The following is a 16667-nucleotide window of genomic DNA, read 5'->3' on the forward strand; positions in this document are numbered from 1 at the left end:
CTAATGCTGTCTAACGCTTCATACATTTTTATTTGTCTATGTAAATTATAATGCTATTCATAATATGTGATTGTGTGGCAGATTGTTGGTAGGAAAGATAAGTTACTGCAGGGCTTCTTCACAGTAATTCTGTATTCTTCTAGTCTCTGCTTAGCACTAACATACACTGCATGTATCCTTTAAAATGGCAAATCTATTTGCATTTCACACCTGTGATGGATAGCATATGCCAACTTACGTAACTTATCTTTTGATAGATGGTTACTGCATTTTCAATGAAAACATAATTAGTGTTTTAGCTGTCTTCAGTGGTTTCACCTGTTCTAGCCAGGTCATGTTTCATTTTTCTATTTTTACATACAGACAGTCTGAACAGACGCACTCCTCAGTGGTTCACTGTTCACTTTTGCTAACTTACTGCCTGATCACAATGAGACATTAAAGTTTGTCATTGCATTTTTTGCTTTTGTCGTTCTCACTTTATTATCCATGTTGCACATTTAGTATGTCCAATATGGATAAAAATGATAATGTCAATAGGCAGTACTGTGTAAATCAGTCAGTTAAACCTCAAATTGTCACACGTGTTGTAAAACTCAATGTGACTGTCTTTGTGTGCATAGGTTGCATTACACAGGTGACTCGAGAAGTAAAGTTTACTCTAGTGTAAAATGTAATAAGTGACATAAGTGGCATGCTGAAAATAAGACATATTGCCTTTGCTGGTAAACATAATAAATTAATAACTTTTTTGTTTTTACTTTCGTTTAAGAAAAATTGTTTATATACTATTGTATATTGTACAATAGTATGAAACTGTAATCTGGGTTTTTAATTATGTTGGCTTTTTTCCAGTACTGACTTTGAAGCTGTATTTCAGTGGTATGACATACAATCAAATAGATCAAATGCTAGTGTTTTTTCTGGGAGCTTATTCATGCAGCTCAAAAAAATATAAAATTGCTTTATTTCACATTAATATTGTGTTATTATGCAATAATTATTGTGCCTTATTTTGCAAAAGTATTGCGTTATTTAATAAACATCTTGCCAGCTGCTACCATTGTCATTGTACACATGGATGCTCTGGCAATCTAGTGACAGCTACTGATTGTAAGATTAAGCATCTGTGTAGCTTGCAATCAAGTGTCAAGAATTGTACAAAAGATATAGGCATACATTTTGTTTTAATCACATTCAAATTTTGCATTTTGTCTAGAAAGTTTGGATCATGTCCCCCGCTGTTGTATACTGGAGAGGGAGCCTAGTTTTAGAGATGTGTGAAGTCAGTTTCACCTGTTGTTAATGACAGATAATTAAAGTGTTAAACTATGCATATGAAAGCATATAATAATAAACTGAACTGTTATTTAGAAACAAAATGATGATGTACTGGAAAACCACCATATATTCTGCAATGCAGAATAAAGAAATCTGAAGCCTAATATTAAGAAAGGAAAAATAATCTCTCTGTTACAGCTTAAAAATAATCATTAAAGACACTGGGACTTTCCTCTTTACTTTAGTCTTCTTGAGGTAAGAAACATGCAAAGGAGTTACATATACTTTTATTATTCACAGGTTATTTTGTCCACTTGTTTTTGACCCTTTTAATGTTCTTATCTGGATCTATAGGTCACCTCAAAATGCAGGGTATGTTAAATCGTTAAATCTTCTCCTACAAGACAGTTAAACTATATCTATAAAAAATGCAAAATTTTACACTGCCATCGTTCACTTCGGGACTTTATTTGTTATTGTATACACTAATTGTGTTTCAAAATTTGCTAAGTTAAACTGACTCCAAATATTAGATAGTGGTGATGGGTTGCATATGCAAGTAAGAATTTTACCGTACACATAACAATAAAGACCTTCTAAATGTATTTACTAATTAGATCTTGGGAGAGGATTTAAATTTTGTTCTGTTTTTATTCAAGTGACATGAAACTATCCTTGGTTTTATAGCTCTCAAGTGATGGAGAGTATAATACTATTTTGTATGTCTTTTTAGTAAGTAGTTTAGGAAATACCAAGGTTTGCAGTACTCCCAATTTGCCTCCCATATTTGCAAATTATTGACTGTAGAGGTATTCTCTGTAAATTCTTAAAAAGGCATTGTGCAGGTATTCAGGACTTTTTATTTCAATTATTTTCCAGTTTTATTTACATTTTTTTCTGTATTTTTTTTAATAAAAGGTCATTTTAAACTAAATTAGTGTAAGGTTCCATTCTTTTTTTTTAAGCTACTGCTTAGGATTGCAGGAAGCCTGAGCCTACCATACTAGAAGCGACAGATGGACTAATTCAAGCCTTTATTGGTCTACATGTCCTTTGTAGGGCACACACAGAAGCACATCCCCATACTTATTCATAATATGCCAGCTTAAAACTGTTAAAAAACGCACCTGTTCATAGAAACCAAAGTATAATCTTCACAAACACTTATTGAACCATTGATGCGTGAGACATCATCATACATCACCGTAAGATTCCAGTAATTGTTCATTAAAAGCATAACATGCTAGTAACCTACGTGTCTGATTTTGGAATAACACTGCACAGTTTAGGCCATTCGTGATGGATATACAGGGTCATTATAATGAGAGAAGTGTGTTTATAATTGAAAATACACTCATTGCTCAATAGAGGAGGCTTCTTAGTCATTGTGTCAAATGAGTGAAACTGATTGTGCAGTCCCTCAAAATGCCTGTTAGGATCATGGTAAATTAGTCATAAACTTTGCCTGCTGCACATTATTATAATTCAATATTTAGGATATGATATCAGTTGTAAAGATAAATTTGCCATTGCAAATCTTTGAAGCTTCCTGTCCTTTTCTTTGTTGTGTAAACATATGGTCCTGAAAGCTTTTATGGTCTTGTTTTTATAATGACAATATGTTTTGAGTTATCATTTTTCCTGCTATTTTTCCTACTAGATACTACTTGAAATTTATTTTGTTTTGTGTGGGCCCTTGGCATGTTATTTTTAGTAGCAGTAAGAAAAGCAAAATGAACCCGTAAGTGAAATCTGATAAAAAGTGCCAAAAAAACACTGCTTCACTTTCATTCCTAATTAATTAACTGGTACTTCTGAATTTTTACATGTTTTTTGGATCACTGTGTACTTGTTATATTAGTCACAATTTTTGAATTGATTTGATGGGTGAAGAAGCAATCCAAATGCTTTTTGGATGGGTTAAAACTTCTGAAATTCCAAATATATGATCATTGATCATTTGCAGTAATCAGAGTGGTTATAAGAAACTTTTCAAGTACCAAAGGTAAAATAAATATTATTTTTGGTTAGTGTGTCTTTAAAACAATAACACTTGTTATGTTTTCAGCTTTCTGAAGGTGTCAGTAACCAAAGCTGAGTAGCTCTGAACCAATTTCCCACTAAGAAGTTTATTAACACTTGCCTCAGTTTTTAAAAAGTTCAAGAATATTTTTCAGTTTTTTTACAGAAAGGTTTTATGCACAGATGAGTCAGAAGTAGAACATTTTTGTGTCTTTGCATTGCTGGGAGAAAATAAAAGAAAATAAAAACTACATTCTCTACTAAGCATAACATAGTGACTGTTGGACCTTGTGGTGGCAGTGTATTGTTTGTTAAATGCTCTTATAGTGCTCAAAACTTGGGTGATATTGATGACATTTTTTCTATTTATCTATCTGTACATCATCTAATGCTTAAAGAATCACAAAACATGTAAGGAAGTCAATAATGATATAAAAAGATTTAGGTGTATTGTTTTGGAGAGATAAGTCAAATTCTAGATTTAAGCTGAATAGAATTTTTATGTCAAGATATAACAATAAATTCATGACCGTCATATTTTAAATTTGCTGCTAAAAAAATGAAGGGAACGAGGTGATGGCTACAGACAGTTTCTCTTTCATTATTCTTCCTGACTGATCGCTCTCAAGTTTGCTAGTGTCCTTGTCAGTACTGGTAGCATGAAATGGTATCGATTCAGGTTGCACACTCCAGCTCCTCCACAATGACACATCCATATGTGTGTATCCATATTCAAAAGAAGGTTTACCGTGTCTAATCAGCACAATCTCAAGAACATGGAGGCAATACTAGTAGACAGGCCATTACATGAGGAGACAGGGCCATAGAAGGACATCAACCCAGCAGCAGGACCGATATCTGCCCCTCTGTGTGAGGAAGAAAAGGATGAGCACTACCTATGCCCTACAAAATTACCTCCAGCTGGCTACTGGTGTGGATGTTTCTGACCAAACTTTCAGAAACAGACTCCATGAGGGTGGCACGAGGGCCCAACATCCTCTAGTGGAACCTGTGCTCACAGCTCATCACTGTGCAGCTCAAGTGGCATTCACCAGAGAATACCAAAATTGGCAGCTCCACCATTGGTGCCCTGTTCTCTTCACAGATGAGAGCAGATTCACACTGAGACGTGAAAGAGTCTGGAAATGTCATGGTGAATGTTCAGCAGTCTGCAACATTATCCAGCATGACCAGTTCGGTGCATAGTCAGTGATAGTCTGGGGAGGTATCTTTGGAGGGTCACACAAACCTCCATGTGCTAAGCAACGGTACCCTGACTTCTGTTGGGTGCTGGGATGAAGTCCTCAGAGCCATTGTTGAACCTTATGCTGGTGCAGTTGTCCCTGGGTTCTTCCTGGTGCAGGACAATGCCTGGCCTCATGAGGCCAGAGCGTGTAGGCCTTTCCTGGATGATGAAGGCATTGATGCCATTGACTGGCCTGCATATCTTCCAGCTCTTCTCATGTAACAGCCCATCTCCTGGTATCTCCTCTGTGCTCTTGAGACTTTGCTGGGAGACCCAGCAAACCTTCTTGCAACGGTATGTATGGATGTGTCATCCTGGAGGAGGTGGACTTCCTGTACAACCTGAATCTGCTGCAGGTACCAGCTCATGTTACCAGCAGCGACAACGACACTAGCAAAATGCAAAACTACAGAAGAATGTCAGGAAGGTTAAGGAGAGAGCAGTTGTCTGTCACAATTGATTATGCTTCCAAAATGGAGATTGGTATCCCTGAAGCTTAAGTGACTTGGTGTTAGTCTGTGACAATTAAGTGTTCCCTTCATTTTTGAGCAGTATATTACTAAGACTGTGGTGGGCTGGTGCCCTGCCCGGGGTTTGTTTCCTGCCTTGCGCCCTGTGTTGGCTGGGATTGGCTCCAGCAGACACTTGTGACCCTGTAGTTAGGATATAGCGGGTTGAATAATGAATGAATGACACAGTTCAACATATTGAAAATGGATGACATTCTATCTCAGAAAGTAATTTTAGGTGTTACAGGTAAAGGTGGTACCCAAATTATTAAAGCTTTTTTTTTTACTATACAAAGAAATTGGACATTGGATGAATTTCTGAAGTAATTAAATAAAACATCCAAAAGAAGTGCCATAATGTGCTGTCATATACAAGTAGTTTACCCCGGTGTCTATTATTAATTAATAGATAAATATTTTTTGGAAAAGTTTCTAATTCACTGCAGATTTCAAGTTGTGGTTTGTAAACAAGATGGTAAAAATCTAATAAACTTAAAAGATGCAGAAAATGATAAAAGGAGGGAATACCTTTTCACAGAATACTTTACCTTTTGTGGAATGATAGCATTAAAAATCCTAAACTTAAAATATATACAAGAAAGGAATAGATACGTAAGATGTCTGTCAAAACCATTGTAGTAAAATTATCTTTGGATACCTGCCTTTGTCCAAAGAATTAATGAATTATTTAATCTTTTAATGAAATGTGTGTGTGTGTAATTCTAGTATGGCTGTATTGCTCATAGCCAGTAGAGTGCAGCATGGCAATGTAAAGAACACACTAAACATTGCTTTCTTTTATAATTTCCAGGACTTTGTATATGATTTAAGAAAGTTGTGATTTGCCTACAATCACTGCAGGGATAATTTTATATTTTTTGGTTTTACTACATTGATTAAATACATTAATTATAGACACATTTAATTGGAAAAAAACATCATAAAAGAAAAGTAAGAAATGTTATTTTTAAAGGTCGAGTTACTTTAATAACCAGTAATTTAAGGATAATTTTCAGCTTCATGAAAGTCCATGCCACTATTTATGTTTAACACTTGTATAAATTCTAAGTATTATATTGCAGAGTTGTATTAGTTTCCAACATCACACTGGTACACATTTTACATATTTAGAAGAAATAAACATTTTAATTGAAGAAAAAATAACTTTTTTCTGTCCTGTTGAGATTTTCAAAACAACAGATGCAAATTCAGTAGTTTGTAAAGTTAATTTATAATGCATTATTTAAAATTTCCTGAGCTGTTTGTCAGTAAAAAAACTTTTTTTGAATTGTGAAAATTGAATTATTTTCACATTGCATGATTGTCAGCCTTTGTTATAGTGTTCTGGTTATTCAGCTGTTAACATTTATGTTTATTCTATTTTTAATGATTTTACAGGTATTTTTCATTTTATTTTACTTTTGTTGGAAATCATTACACAAAAGCAGGATTCAATTATGGTGTCCAAATTTTTGAATGACTCCATGCTAAACCACAGTGAATTAGGAGGCTCATTGGTTGTACTATGCAAGACACCTATTTATTATAGTAATTTATTTAGTGCGATATACAGTATATACCTCAGTCTGAAGTTAGTATATATATCTTAAGTAGAACCAGATATGTGATAATATATTGATCTTTCAGTTGTAGTGCGCAATGTATATTTGGTCTGTTTATATAATATCAGATAAAATCACTGTCTGTAAAACTTCACCTGTTTTTGAGTACTTTTTCCTGTATTTCCAGTCAGTGTACATGCATATCTTCCTCTTGCTCATACTTTATTTTTAAAGGCACCTTTTCTGTCTATATGTGCATCAGTCTGTATAACTCTTGTCTTAAAATCATACAGATTTAGAATATTTTCCATCAGTGTTCCATGGTTCAGTGTTATAGTGAGAGTGTAGTGAAATATCCTATAACAACTGAGCCTAAGTTATTTAGACATCGTGAAGGAAAACCTTTTAAAGCTTTTACAGCAACAGGGAGTAACTGATTTTATTCAGCAACATTTTTGATATTAAACATACCACAATAAACAACAACGTGTTCATTCTTTGAGCTCTGAGACTTGTACTTCAATAGGATAGAATGGACTTAGTTTTATTGTTGTGTACTTAAAGACCTATTCAGATTGACCAAGTTATTAACCTGTAAGGAATCCAAGTTGAGTGAGGCCAGCATTTTAAGAAGAGGTTTTGGAACTGTACTTCTCAAAATAACAAGCCTTGTCATCCTAGGTTAATGTTTATTTTTAGTTTAATACAGCTATTTGACTGCAGTGTTTTGCACAACTGAATACTGATTTTCATAATACAAATTATAAATGACAAACTGCCACCATAACAAGCTACTGAATTCTGTTGTTTTACTAACCAATGCAGAACCCACAAAGTCTATTTGTTAACTGAAACCAATGAATGTATTACATTTGGGAAGCTATAAGCAGTACCGGATTTCTTCTGAATACAGTAATCCCTCCTCGATCGCGGGGGTTGCGTTCCAGAACCCCCCGCGATAGACGAAAATCCGCGAAGTAGAAACCATATGTTTGTGTAGTTATTTTTATATATTTTAAGCCCTTATAAACTCTCCCACACTGTTAACATTATTAGAGCCCTCTAGACATGAAATAACACCCTTTAGTCAAAAGTTTAAACTGTCCTCCATGACAAGACAGAGATGACAGTTCTTTCTCACAATTAAAAGAATGCAAATAGATCTTCTTCTCTTCAGGAGCAGAGAATTTCAGAGGGAGAGAGAGAGCGCTCGCAAAGAAAAGCAAACAATCAAAAATCAATACTTGTGCTTTTAAGTTTGCCGCGCCATTTTTTAGAGGAGCGTTAGTATCTTCTAAGCAAACAGCCTCTGTGCAAACAGCCCCTCTGCTCACATCTCCTCCGTCAGGCGCAGAGAACGTCAGAGAGAGAGAGCGAGATTAAAGCAACAATCAAAAATCAATACGTGTGCTTTTGTGCTTTTAAATATGCCGAGCACCGCAATAAAGCGGCATTTTTTTAGAGGAGCGTCAGTATCTTTTAAGCAAACAGCCTCTGTGCAAACAGCCCCTCCATCAGGCGAGAGAATGTCAGAGAGGGTGAGAGAGAGGCAGAGACAAGCAAACAATCAAGCTCCGCGCGGTATGCATATCTTATAGCATTGAGGAGTTTTAGTTAATATGTAATACATGCTCTGATTGGGTAGCTTCTAAGCCATCCGCCAATAGCGTCCCTTGTATGAAATCAACAGGGCAAACAAACTGAGGAAGCGTTTAGCATAAATTAAAAGACCCACTGTCTGCAGAAATCCGCAAACCAGCGAAAAATCTGTGATATATATTTAGATGTGCTTACATTTAAAATCCGCGATAGAGTGAAACCGCGAAAGTCGAAGCGCGATATAGCGAGGGATTACTGTACTCCAGTTTTTTCTCATTTCAAAGGTGCATGTTTTAGATTAATTGGTGCAATTTTAGTCTGTGTGGTGTATAGCCTTTGATGAACTGTGCTTCATGCATTGTTGGTTTCTAATTGGTACCAAGACCTAAAACTAATAAATGGATTGATTGGTGGGTGAGCAATGCCAAAAAACGTTTGTTTTGATTAGACAATACAGTCAGTCACTGTTTAAAGGTCTTATATTTTGATATGTGGAATTTAGGTTTGATGATAACAGGAGATATATAATAGTTAAAAGTTAACATTATTGAAAGGTTTCTTGCCCCGTACTAAAAATATAAATCTTGAAATATAGACAGCTAATGTATTTTTGTGTTACACAATTGACATATACACTACTATTACTTATATATTAACAAAAACATCAAAAACTCCAGTACGCTCTGGAAGGATACCTGCAACGTTAACAAAAGGTTTCATTTGCAAATCTACTTTATGTAAATAAAAAATATATTGAATTGTTTTAATTGGAAAAAAATTCTATTAAAATAATCTATTCTTCTGTTAAAAATAATACATTGAAGATTGGGGAACATTTTGGTCAACCCCTGTATACTTTTCTTAAAGGTGATAGAAAAGAAAGTGTTTGACACTCATGAAAAACAGTTGCTAATCTGTAGTTCTAAAAAAGTACTTATCTTAATGATTTTATGATTTAGAATTTTAGACACATTTAACCTTTACTTAGTTCTCACCAATTCCAAATAAGTGGTGAAGCTCATTTAACAAGTAACAAAAGGTTCTGTGCTACTGTATGTATTCCAAAAAGGCCACTTTGGAACAGTGTCTATTTAACATTTCCTTATACTCAAAATCTCAGCGTTCTTTGTTCTCAGAATATTTTGTTCTCTCCCATGATTCTCATATTATGAACATTTTACCTGACTTTTAACTATGAGATACCTTAACGCATGGTTCTCTATTTTGTGAACCACTTTTAGTTCAGTAGTGGCTATTGGACAGGTGATTTAAATTTTTTTTTTAGTATAACATGAAGTTGAGGTAAAATCAGTGAGACAACATTCAAACCCAAATTATCATTTCTCCAAATCTGTACTAATGCTTGTTATGGGGCCCTCAAAATTGTAAAACTAAAATATTGTACTGTAACAAATTACTCATTAGTATTTGTTCTTAAAATATGAAAGTACTGGGGATTTTCACTTAATATGAATGACATTACATATTTAAATTTTCAACAGTAATAAACATAACTAGAAAGATGAAAGTAGCTTTGAGAAAAATTCCATGAAATGACATACAATGTAAAGATGCCAAAATAATGTGAAATGTTCATATGGCAGCAACCACACTGTGTTAGAACATGTAAAATGAAGTTTTTAATACTATACATTTTACCTTATCTATGACATGATATATAGCAACATGTAAAAGTTTGGCCACCTTGCTTAAAATGTATGTTACTTTGAATAGTTAAGTGAGCAGAAGATAAACTGATCACCAAAAGGAATAAAGTAAAAGATGACACATTTCTTTAATATTTTAAGCAAAGTACATTTTATTGCCATCATTCACAGATACAAAATACCAAAACAAATGAAAATGACCTTGAAATTTGAAATGAAATTTGGTTACCCGACATAATCAGTACTTAGTAAAACCCTCTTTGGAATGTATAGCAGCTTATAAACACTTTTTGTAGCCAGCTAAAAGTCTTTCAGTTTTTACTTGGGGTATTTTCGCCCATTTGTCCTTGCAAAAGGCTTCTGATTCTGTAAGACTCTTGGGCTATTTTGCATGCACTACACTGAACTGCTGTTTTGAAGTCTATTAACATATTTTAAATGATGTTGAGATAAGGAGACTGTGAGGGCCATAGCAAAATCATCAGCCTGTGCCTCTTGACATATTGCATTGTAGATTTTTAGGTCTGTTTCAGACCATATCTTTTTGTAGGACCCATACTCTTTTTAACTTCAACTTTTTTACAGATGGTGTGATGTTAGCTTCCAGAATTTGCTGGTGTTTATTTGAATCCATTCTTCCCTCTACCAACCACGTTCGCTGTGCTACTGGCTGCAACAGAAGCCCAAAATATGATTGATCGACCTCCATACTTAATAGTTGGAAAGGTGTTCTTTTTCAGCGCCGTTTTTTCTCCAAACATACCTTTGCACATTATGGCCAAAACGTTCTATTTTGACTTCATCAGTCCACTGGACTTATTGATGATTGAACATGGGCAGTATAGTATCTTTAATTACTATGACTTTCTTTAGTAGTTGAATTGAAGGAAAATCATATATATTTTTTCTGTTTCTTAGTTAAATTTCTTCAATTTCATATCCCTATTAATAACTATTTACCAAATATCTATAGCGAAATTTGTTATTTCTTCAAATGAAACAGTTTGTGCTGTATCGTCAGAAGAGTATGCATGTAAAGGCTAGAATATTAATTCAAAAAATGAAATCATCTATATATATAATTCACTAAGGCAAGAAAACCATGGAAAGCACGCCGGAAGGGGCGTGGATTCACTAAGCCGCCGACAAGTGAGACACCTATGGCGCACGCAGGAAGAAGCCACGCCCACCAACTCCAAGTCCATTGGATACGACTAAGACTCGCAGGGCCACGCCCACCAACTCGGACGCGACGACACAGAAAAAATGGTGTCATTTATATTCGTCTGTCGTAGAGGCCACATACAGTGCAGGTCAGGTTAATGTCGTGTGCATGTCATGCACCTCCGAGCTACGTTGACTGTTCATAGAGGCATTTCTCTTGCGGAGGTGAATCGCCATATGCAGTGTGTGAATTGGTTTGTGAGGGGTATCCCATGGGATCCTTAAAAAAATCCTTTACAACTGAGGTTAAAACACAATGAAGTAAGCAGTCTATAAAAACCGAGTTTTCGTTACGATGCATGACCGCGTGCACCATAGCAAACTTTTTTACACGCTACATGCAGCAATTCGCATCCGCGACAAAGATGCGTCTTCTTAGATGCTCATGCACTTTGTTCACACCCCCCAACCCCCCGCTACTACTGTGGTCGGGTGTCTTGGTGGATTATATATACAAAGGCAGCCAAAACCGCACAGAGCAATGAAAACTCTAGAGTTCCATCTTTTCATTCACTTTCTGTTATATCCTCAAACCCTCCCTTTTTAGACAACTGTGTCTTTCCAGAAGTGTTCAACCATCAATAAATAATTATGCAGCGTTTGTTATGCTGCGGGTTCACTATTGTGTTGTATTTTGCTCTCTCCAGAGTTTCATCTTTTCATTCGCTTACTGTTGTATTCTCACACCAACCCATTTTAGACAACCGCGTCTTTCCAGAAGTGTTCCAACATTTAATAAATAATTATGCATGACATTGAGCGTGTGTCTACCCGGCGTGGGTAAGCCGTTGAACCCCATTCGGGCTGCAAACCGTGGAATTCCCACTAAGTGCGACTCATACGCTCCCACTGCTTACGTCCCAACCCTTTGTACACACCCCCCTCCCACCTCGCTACTACCGTGGCCGGGTGTCTTAGTGGATTATATATAGAAAAGCAGCCAGATCCGCACAGAGCAATGAAAAGTCTACGTCAGTCACACGTACATCTGGACTGTATAAAGACAACGACTCAAGTGACGAGCACGGAGCTAAATGGACGTCCTTCTCTCCTCCCGTTCCAACCTCCTTGCCGTGCACCCCCATCCCTCCGTCTGGCAGGAGGAGGCACGAGGACGGTCCGCCAGTTTTCAGTCACGGACGATTGTGTGTTAGTTCATTCGGTGCATTGTTACAATGTTGCTTTTCTTGCTGATTTATTACATTACCGATTTTTCAAATGTTACTTTTCTCCCTGTGCTTACAAATCATTAAAAAACCAGCCTGATTATGCGGCGTATGGTACGCCGCAGGTTGGCTAGTATATTTTAATCTCATTATTAAGAGGCAATGGACACTATTTCTGTTGTGAATGCTTCTGAAGGGATAACACAAATGCAAAAATTAAGGCTATAGATTTTAGTGAAAGTTTTAGGTGATATACTTAAATGAAAAATTCTTATGGGTCATAACTGGTTAACTTTGGATGGCAGAGAAAAGTATTGCCAGAATTTATGTGCATACCATCATTTGATTCACTGCAGACTAAATCTGTTAAAAACTATAACATTTAATTGTCCAAATGCAAGTTTAGGTGTCTGTACCTTGTCTTCTTTTTTAGTCAAGTAGTTGTTAATTGCAGGGCGGCACAGTGGTGCAGCAAGGAGACCTGAGTTCGCTTCCCGGGTCCTCCCTACATGGAGTTTGCAAGTTCAGCATGGGTTTCCTTCGGGTACTCCGGTTTCCTCCCACAGTCCAAAGACATGCAGGTTAGGTGCATTGCCGATCTTAAATTGTCCCTAGAGTGTGCTTGGTGTGTGTGTGTGCCCTGCAGTGGGCTGGCGCCCTGCCCAGGGTTTGTTCCTGCCTTGCACCCTGTGCTGGCTGATTGGCTCCAGCAGGCCCCGGTGACCTTGTGTTAGGATATAGTGGGTTGGATAATGGATGGATAGTTGTTAATTGCAGTCTTCCCTAATAACATTTTCCTGTCAGCATAAATGATAATTTCTTGCAGATTGGAAAGGAATTTCCTTAATGTGCATGGTCATACTCAAATAAAAATGACAACTCATTTTCTTCAGTGGGCTTCATTAGTATCCTCCCTTTGTATGTGTTTTCTAAGTTCCCATGCCAAATTTACTGCTCAAGCTCACACAAATAAGAAGCTTTCAAATAAACTAAGGATGTATGGTTTTTCACAGCTGTTCTCAAGTGTGGTTTTTATCAATATTCTTATTTGCTGTTTACAATTTCATATATTTTAGCACATTTGTAATCATCCATCATTTAATTTTAGAAAATTGGGAAAGGTAAAATATCCATATATTTCTGATTGAGTGGTAGTTACCACTCATGGTGCCGGAGAGAGGCTTTTTGTTTTGTGTCTGTATTTTTGTTATTGCCGCTGTTTGTACTGCCTATTCGCTGTTTTATTAAGTATGACCATACAACACTGGTAAACATCGGAGCAACAAAGGCACAAGTCGCTACTTTTGAAGTTATCGACCAGGGGCTGCTCGCAACAATAACTCGAGACCAAGGTGGCGGATGTGACCTACTCGACCACGCCCGGAGGATGCAGAGGAGAAAACGTGGCCGGCGTGCCGGGATCCAAGCGAGTATGAAACGCTGAGGACTACAACTTCCACTGCCTAGTATTTTCCTGGCCAATGCCCAATCTCTGGACAACAAACTAGACAATCTCCGTGGTAGACTTCGTTTTCAGCGAGATCTATGTGACTGTTGTGTTTTCTGCCTCACAGAAATGTGGCTCGCCGCCTGCCCACTGGATTCAGCTGTTGAGGCAGACGGCTTCTCTATCCACCGCGCTGATCGGTCGGTCTCCTCCGGGAAAAAGAGAGGTGGTGGGGTATGCTTCCTTATCAACAACGCATGGTGTACGGATGTGGAAGTCATTTCACAAAGCTGTCCACTGGACCTGGAGTGTCTGATCATCAAGTGCCGGCCGCTTTACCTGCCTAGGGAGTTTACAGCTGTACACATGGCGGTGTTTACATACCCCCACAAGCAAACACCAGCACCGCATTTAAGGAACTGTACGGCCCCGAAGGTCTGGTTATCATTGCTGGGGACTTCAACAAAGAAAGCTTCATCTCTGTTTACCCCAAATACTACCAACATGACTCCTGTCCTACCAGGGGTGCTGGACCACTGCTACACCGCATACAAAAACACGTATCGCTTGCTCCCAAGGCCGAACCTCGAGTAGTCAGACCACTGCTCTGTGCTGCTCCTCCCTGTGGAGGTGGAGCAGGTCAGCAGCTTTAGGTTCCTCGGAGTCACCCTCACTGATGACCTTAAATGGTCAAGTCACACTGTGGCAGTAGTCGACGATGACATTTATTTATATAGCACATTTTCATACAAAAAAATGTAGCTCGAAGTGCTTTACAAAATGAAGAATAGAAAAATAAAAGACACAGTAAGCAAATAAAATAAGTCAACATTAATTAACATAGAATAAGTAAGGTCCGATGGCCAGGGTGGACAGAAAAAACAAAAAAAAGAAACTCCAGACGGCTGGAAAAAAATAAAATCTGCAGGGATTCCAGACCATGAGACCACCCAGTCCCCTCTGGGCAATCTACCTAACATAAATGAAACATTCCTGTTTGTAGTTAGGGTTCTCACGGAAGGATTTGATGATGATGGTCATGTAGACTTCTGGCTTTCAGTCCATCAATGTTGGAGCATCATGATGTTTTGAGTAGGGCGCCGCCACCACAAAGAAACCTGAAAAAGAAACAGAAGAGCGAGTAGAGGTTAGTACGGATTTTAGAGCCACTATGAATAGTTGTTATGTTGAATTGAACGTGCAGAGTATCCGGATTAAGTTAAAGTGAAGTTATGAGAAGGCCATGTTAAAGTAATGTGTTTTCAGCAGTTTTTTTTAAAGTGCTCTACTGTATTTGCCTGGCGAATTCCTATTGGCAGGCTATTCCAGATTTTAGGTGCATAACAGCAGAAGGCCGCCTCACCACTTCTTTAAGTTTAGCTTTTGGAATTGTAAGGAGACACTCATTTGAGGATCTAAGGTTACGATTTGGGATATAGGGTGTCAGACATTCCGATATATAAGATGGAGCGAGATTATTTAAGGCTTTATAAACCATAAGCAGAATTTTAAAGTTAATTCTGAAAGACACATGTAACCAGTGTAGTGACATCAAAACTGGAGAAATGTGTTTGGATTTTTTTTTCCTAGTTATAATTCTAGCAGCTGCATTCTGCACTCGTCGCAAACGATTTATGTCTTTTTTGGGTAGTCCAGAGAGGAGTGCGTTACAGTAATCTAGTCGACTGAAAACAAAAGCGTGAATTAATTTCTCAGCATCTTTCAATGATATAAGAGGTCTAACTTTTGCTATGTTTCTTAAGTGAAAAAATGCTGACCTAGTGGTCTGATGAATATGCGATTTTAAAATTCAGGTTACAGTCAACAGTTACTCCTAAATTTTTTACTTCCGTCTTAACTTTTAATCCTAATTTCTGATAACCTCATTGAATCCATTATTGCCAATCACTAAAATTTCAGTTTTCTCTTTATTTAGTTTGAGAAAATTACTATTCATCCTTTCAGAAATACCAGTAAGACATTGTGTTAGTGAATCGAGAGTCGGTGTCATCAGGTGCTATTGATAAGTACAGCTGTGTGTCATCAGCATAGCTGTGGTAGCTCACGTTGTAACCTGAGATAATCTGACCTAACGGAAGCATATAGATTGAGAAAAGCAGCGGACCCAGTATAGAGCCTTGTGGAACACCATATAGAATATCATGTGTCTTTGAGTTGTAATTACCACAACTAACAAAAAATTTTCTCACTGCCAGGTAGGATTCAAACCAATTTAAGACACTGCCAGAGAGGCCCACCCATTGACTAAGGTGATTTCTAAGAATATTGTGATCAATGGTGTCAAATACGGCACTCAGATCTAGGAGGATGAGAACAGATAAATGGCCTCTGTCTGCATTTACCCGCAAGTCATTTACTACTTTAACGAGTGCAGTTTCTGTGCTGTGATTTGTTCTGAAACCTGACTGAAATTTATCAAGAATAGCATGTTTATTGAGGTGGTCATTTAATTGCAAAATGACTGCCTTCTCTAGAATTTTACTTAAGAAGGGCAGGTTAGAGATGGGTCTAAAATTTTCAAAAGCAGAGGGGTCAAGGGGTTTAACTACAGCAGTCTTAAGACAGTCTGGGAAGACCCCCGTATTTAATGACGAATTTACTATGTCAAGAATATTATCAATTAGCACGCTTGATACTTCCTTGAAAAACCTTGTTGGTAATGGGTCAAAGACGCAGGTGGAGGGTTTCAGTTGAGAGATTATTCTATGTAAATCAGGTAAATCTATCCTGGTGAAAGAATTTCATTTGTTTATAACGGAGTACTGGGGCTTAGGAGGTTCCGCAGTGTTGGGGAGATGTACTATGTTATTTCTAATATCATTAATTTTTTGATTGAAAAATACAGCAATGTTCTCACAGGTTTCACTGGAAGTATTCTGGGGCATTCCGTTGTGTTACCTGGGTTTAACAGACGATCAATTTT

General features: G+C 37.2%; 1 protein-coding gene across 4 annotated transcripts in view; it reads left to right on the plus strand.

Annotated features, from left to right (window-relative positions):
- Positions 1–16667, plus strand: part of mettl4 (methyltransferase like 4) — a 50440-nt gene that overhangs the window by 23960 nt on the left and 9813 nt on the right. The gene's annotated exons all lie outside the window — the stretch shown is intronic.

Source organism: Polypterus senegalus, chromosome 5, assembly GCF_016835505.1.
Source record: "Polypterus senegalus isolate Bchr_013 chromosome 5, ASM1683550v1, whole genome shotgun sequence".
Taxonomy (NCBI): Eukaryota; Metazoa; Chordata; class Cladistia; order Polypteriformes; family Polypteridae; genus Polypterus; species Polypterus senegalus.